Here is a 6,334-nt window from a genome sequence, read left to right as displayed (position 1 = left end):
AGGAAGGAAGGAAGGAAGGAAGGAAGGAAGGAAGGAAGGAAGGAAGGGATGGAGGGAAGGAGGGAGGAAGAGAAGAAGGGAGGAAGGAAGGGCAAGATAATGTGAGGATGAGGCTAATTGACTTGATTTGGAGGAAGGAAGCCCTGAGATAAGGTCCAGTGCTAAACTAGCCCTTATTGTAATAGTTGGCACTGGGCAATAGAAGAGTTGGGGATGCTATTGGTATTGTCTAATTTTTTCACCCTAGGGAAAAATTCTGTCACCCTACCCCAGTTAAAGCTCTATTCATTATTATTCTAAAAATTACTCCTGTTCAAATACCTATGGAAGTCTTGGTTTGCTTGCATTAAGAGTTTAAATCTGGCCTCATATTTTTATTTTATTTATTTTTATCTATCTTTTTATGAACTGTATGACCTTGATTAAGTCTCTTAACTTCTGTTGACCTCAGTTTCTTCATCTGTAAAATGGAAGTAATAATAGCACCTACTTCCCAGGGTTATTGTGAAGATCAAGAGATAATATTTGTAAAATGTTTAGCAAGGTGTATGACACAAAATAGGCATTATATTTATGTTAGCTATTATTATTACCTCTATGGGTAAGTTAAAATGAGTATTAGAATTTTTCTTATTAAGAGATTCTGGTTTAGAGATAGGAACTAAAGAGAGAAGTTATTGATAATCCTCAAGACGGAGCTTAGTCCAGCTGCCAAGAGTAAAGAGATTTAAGGGGCTGCTTTGACACACTCTGGTTATCTATCTATCTATCTATCTATCTATCTATCTATCTATCTATCTATCTATCTATCTATCTATCTATCTATCATCTATCCATCTATCTATCATATATCAATCTATCAATCAATCAATCTATCATCTATCAATCAATCTATCTACCTACTTACCTATGTACCTACCTATCTATGCACCTGTCTTATCTATATTTATATTTATGCTTTATATAATTATTTTAAAGGGCTTTTATATATGTACAATCTCAATCCTTACAAGAACACATGTAGGCAGTCCCCATTTCACAGATGATAAAATTGAGGTTCAGAGAGATTAATGATTTACTAGAATTCTAGTTCACTTAATCCCCAGGCCATTTTCCCCTCTCCCATGGTTCAATAAATATTTATTAAATGATTTAAGAATTTTTCCATTAAAAAAAAAGGATTTCAGTATAAAGTATGTTTTGTTAAAGGTAGGAATTTGCCACTGATAAGCAACATGACCTTGGGCGATATACCTTATTTAGATCTCAGTTTCCTCATTTGTAAAAATAAACAAACTGTACCAGATGATCTATAAGGTCCCTTTTGCATCTACTAGTACAGGAATTACTATTTTTTATTTTTTTGCTAAAATTGGCAGAAGCCAGAAACATATTTTTCTTGTTACACGATAGATGAGAAAAATTGAAAATGGCATACGCAAATACCCAGAATATTGCTTGTATGTGGGCAAAAAATCTTTCCTTTTCTTGTTTTTTAAAATTCTGAATTTTAAATGTCTTTTTAGCTGATTCCATTTGGCTTAAGCAGCCTGGGGGCGTGAACTGTGACTGCCATTTGGTTAGCATCAAGAGATTCTTTAGCTAATGATTTTTAGTTTTAATTGATGACTCTCCTTTTCTTTTGATATGTGACTACATGGTTTCATGAAAATTCTGACTGGGCTGTGTATTCTGTAGCTTGTTTTTGAAACAAGCCTTTTTGGTCTCTTCAAGTTGCAAGAGATCTGCTTTGGGGTGGATACTGTGATTCACAGTTTCAAAAGAAGAAAAGGAATACAGATCTCAGCCAGGCAATTTGTAAAACTGAAGCTTTGACAGAAATCCAGGAAGCAGCAGAAAAACAACCCTGCAAAAAGGCCCCATCTAATGCCTTGATGTAACCGAAGTTATACAGTGAAATGAGTCCCAGAATGAAGTTAATTTATGATACTGAGGAGGTAAAGGGATTTAAAGAAGTCAGTCTTATCTTGAAAAGCTAAATTAGAATGGATAATCTGAGCCTTAAAAATACTTAGCTAGCTGGATTCAGCATCTTGTCTGACATTCTGGCAAATTTGCTCACATATTCTCTTCTACTTGTGGGTCTGTTTAACAATGGGAAACAGGAACAATAAATTTCCTGTAAATGTGATTTCATACTTTAATTAATTTCTTTGGTTCAATTAAATTCTGAGGCATCACTCAGCATTGTTCCAGACATATGTTTGCCTGTATGTACATGTAAAAATCCACATAATTTTCCTACGTTAACAATAAAGAAAACCTTAATTAAATGGGAATTGATTGTCAGTTTTTATGAGTGGAAGATTCAGCCATCTTGTTTTTAATTTTTCCAAATCATTCTCCAACTTATGCCAAAGTTCTTTTTACATGCAAAAGGAAACCATTTCTTTACTTTGGGGTTCTCCTCCCTAAGTTTACATTTTATCTCCATGTATACAGTTTATACAAAAGCTCCCAGGATGTAAGGAGGACTAGCATGTCTGATGTGAGAGTTGGCTGAGCTCTTTTTAGGGCTGCTCATTTGCATTTGGTGTCAACCCAGCACTCAGCTCTCACCTGTAGCTCCACGAAGCTGTAGCATGCACAGCAGCCACACTGCAGTAAACTGACAGGCTTGAGGTCTCAAATCCATCAATGAGTTATGGGATGTCTACCCCAAGCACGTGAACACTTTCCCAGATGGAATGAGTGGCTAAGAACAATTTGTTCCAATGGCTGTGAAGGCAGCTGAAGTAGGCACTATGGAGTGCTTAGAGCTTGATCAGGCATCAAAGATGCCAAGGTCATCCTCTGCATCCTGAGTTATCGACAGACATCTTGACTTTTGACTTACCACTGGACTTCGGTAATACTAGAAGAGAGAGTGAGGCTTATGATTTTGTGCAACTCTGTCTCACTTAAATCCAATTCATTTGCAAGTCAAGACATCACCCTGTGATATCATCAGTCCTTTTTGAAAATTAAGGATGGATAACAATAATAACCAAAGCTCCCTTAATTAGTTTGAAAAATAGAAAAAATTAGATGACCAGTGAAGTTAGGATTTACTTTGATGGAAAGCACAGCATTGTAAAGAGGAGAGATCCATAATTTGGAGGGAAAAGACCTTGATTTTAAGTCTAACTCTGTAATTCCTTGCCAATATGAACTTAGGTTATTAATTTTAGATCTCTGGGTCTTAGTTTCTTCATTTGCAAAATGAGAGGGTTAGACTAGATTGTTGTAAAGGTTCATTCTAGATTAAAATCTACATTATTAGATTTAAACCTAAGACTGTGCATAATTCCTTTTGATGACAATTTGCTAACATATAGTGACTTTAACTCATGGGTACCAAATGGTACAATACAAACAAAAATTATTATCTTTTTATTATGGTGACAAAAGAAATTACAACTAAATGGAAGGATGGTTAACAATTCCCCTTAGAGAGAAAAACAAAAGAAGATGGCAGAGTTGGCCTTACTATGTGCCCAAAGGCAATGCAAAACATATTTTCATGGGACATTTGATCACTTCAATTTTTAATACTCATGATGAACATAAGGAAAAAGAGCACCATGGAACTCACTGCAGCTAATGTTCCAACATCTGTTGTACAGGATAAAGAGTAGAAAAATAATCTGTGAAATCGTACGTACCCTTTGACCAATTGATCCCACTACTTGGCATACCCAGATAGGTCAATGACAGAAAGTAAAGCTTTACATATATTGAAATATTCGTAGCAACGCTTTTTGGAGGAAAAAAAAAACTGGAATCAAAATGAGTGCCCATCAATCTGGGAATGACTAAGTGAATTGTGGTATATGAATGTAATAGAACATTACTCTACCAAGTCAAGTGATGAAAATAAGGAAATCAGAGAAACGTGTGAAGACAAATGTGGAGAATATTTGGTAAACTTATTATTATTATAGAGAGGCTTCTATGTGTGTGAATAAGGTTGGGCTTTGGCAAGGACAGAGGTAGAAAAAATTTCTAATCAAATTTTTTTTTAATATGATTTAAGTTTAAGAAAAAAGAGGCCAAATGTTTGGAGACCATTCAAAAGAGCCACGCCTATATCTTATGATTACTTTTTTCTAAAAGAGAGTCAGAAAGGTCTGGGCAGGGCAAACACCAAAAATATCTTTTAAAAAAATGAAATTTACCTTTTTTTTTGCTTTTTGGAGGGGGGGGAAGGCAGGGCAACTGAGGTTAAGTGACTTGCCCAAGGTCACAGGGCTAGTAAGTGTTAAGTGTCTGAGGTCAGATTTGAACTCAGGTCCTCCTGACTCCAGAGACAGTACTCTATTCACTGCACCACCTAGCCACCCCAATTTGCCATATTTTAAAAGTTAGGAAGTTACAGCTTGCTGATGTGGGAATTGTGTTAAAAATTAATTGTGTGAATGCAATCAGACCATGGATTAGTTAGAACAAAGGCCAAGATCAGTATTTATTGTTGTTGTTCAAATCATGTCTGATACTTTGTGATCCTTATTTTGGGTTTTCTTGGCAAAGATACTGGAGTGGTTTGCCATTTCCTAGTCCAACTCATTGTACAGATAAGGAAACTGAGGCAAACCAGGTTAAGTGACCTGCCTAGGGTCACACAGCTAATATATGTCTGAGGCCAGATTTGAATTCAAGAGGATGAGTGTTCTTGACTTAGGCCCAGCATTTTATCTACTGAGCCACCTACCTGCCCCCAAAATCAACAGAAAATGAACACAAAGGTTAAACATCATAGACTGGGAACTAGAAGGAATATCAGAGACCATCTAATCCAACCTCTTCATTTTACATGTAGCACCTTCAATAATTATAAATTTGTCCTCGCATTTGAGGGTTAGGTCTCCAGAGGAAAGCTATTATCTTGGGATCTAGGATTAACCGGATGAATCTGTATACTTAACACTACATTTCACAAGTCCCCCCTCCAACTCCACCTCACCCCTCCCCCGCCCATATGCTTCACATTAACAATCAACCAGTATACACAAGTATTTCTAAAACAGTAGGTGTAAAACCCTTCTCCCACCACCAAAATGGGACACACTCTTCTGCAGATACAGAGTTTATGGAAAAAGTTGACATCAACTTTCAGTTGTAGTTCAGCAGTAGTGAGACATGTATAGGTAATAAATATATCAAAGCAGCTCAGTTCCAGAGCTGGAGGGCCTAGGCATCCTTTCTCTCCTCAGTCAGTCTTCTCTGTGGCTCAGCTCCTGATTACCAGGCCTAGCTCTCCCTAGAGTCAATATCTGGCTCTCTTCTCAGCTGCCCAGGGGTTCATGCTTCTGGAAGCTGCTACCTTCCTCAGGCAACTGTCTCTCTGTATCCATATTTATCTACAATATGTGTCTTTTATCTACTCCCCCAGCTGAGCTTTGAACTCTCTCACACCGACTTTCTGACTTCTGAAGGAACAGTGTGGGTCCTAGCACCTGAACACCAAGCTTCCTATTAGATGCTACGACTGATGGAGGTGGGGAAAGAAGAGAACAAGTTCCACTGGTCCCATACAGATCTGTCTCAACTGCCCCCACTCTTGCACTGCTGAAGTGCCTCTTTTTCAGGAATATAGGCCCAAGAAGCATGACTGACTCTTTTCCTTTTTATCAGTGGTTGCCTTCATCCAGGAACTAAGATCCCATAATTTGATCAAGTTGATTTAAAAACTCCATAACAACCTGTAGGATTATAGGAAAGCTGTTTAACATTTTGTTTACCTATAGATGATTAACTAAAAACTGGAGAATGACTTCCCCACAGTCACATAACAAATGCCAGAGGTCCTCTGACCCTAGAGCCAGTGATCTTTCCATTATAGTAAACTGTGCTCCCCCCCCAAAAAAACAGTCCTTATTAAGACTCAGAGAACTTATATTCTGCTAATGGATATAATACGTCAATTTTTTGTTTATTGGACCCATAGTTTTATTAGTATAGGAAATTCTTGGTGAGAAATTTTCTTTCATCATCAGGGAAAAAGAAGACACAATATTTAGACCCTTGTATTTCAGTCTCTGATATGTCACATGGAAAAATAAAAATGGTACTGGTGAAGACTAAGCCGGGATTAGCAGCTGGACCAAACCAAGAAAACACTGATGAAGTCTAGGCTTGAGCAGAAGTTATTTTGAACACATTGAAGTTTTACAGTGTCAGAAAGAGGAAGCTATCAAAATAATGGGGAAAATATCACAGGCAACTCAGTGAACATTGATAACTACTGTTCCAATTCCATGACTACTTTCTCATCTTTAGAAAATCTTTGAAAAGTAGCATGGCAGGGGCGGCCAGGTAGCACAGCAAGTAAGAG

At 37.3% G+C, this 6,334-nt stretch overlaps 1 long non-coding RNA gene across 1 annotated transcript in view; it reads right to left on the bottom strand.

Annotated features, from left to right (window-relative positions):
* Positions 1–1,547: 1,547 nt before the first annotated feature.
* The window catches only part of LOC138160006 (uncharacterized), a 51,701-nt gene continuing 46,914 nt past the window's right edge, over positions 1,548–6,334 (bottom strand). The window contains exon 3 of the long non-coding RNA XR_011168048.1: positions 1,548–2,875. This is a non-coding gene — a long non-coding RNA (uncharacterized lncRNA). The remainder of the gene's footprint in view (positions 2,876–6,334) is intronic.

This window comes from Petaurus breviceps, unplaced genomic scaffold (genome assembly GCF_028583685.1).
Source record: "Petaurus breviceps papuanus isolate PSGF00001 unplaced genomic scaffold, PetGlider_PUasm1.0 178, whole genome shotgun sequence".
NCBI lineage: Eukaryota > Metazoa > Chordata > Mammalia > Diprotodontia > Petauridae > Petaurus > Petaurus breviceps.
The sequence above is the reverse complement of the archived record's forward strand: the minus strand, read 5'-3'. Positions and strand labels throughout refer to the sequence as shown.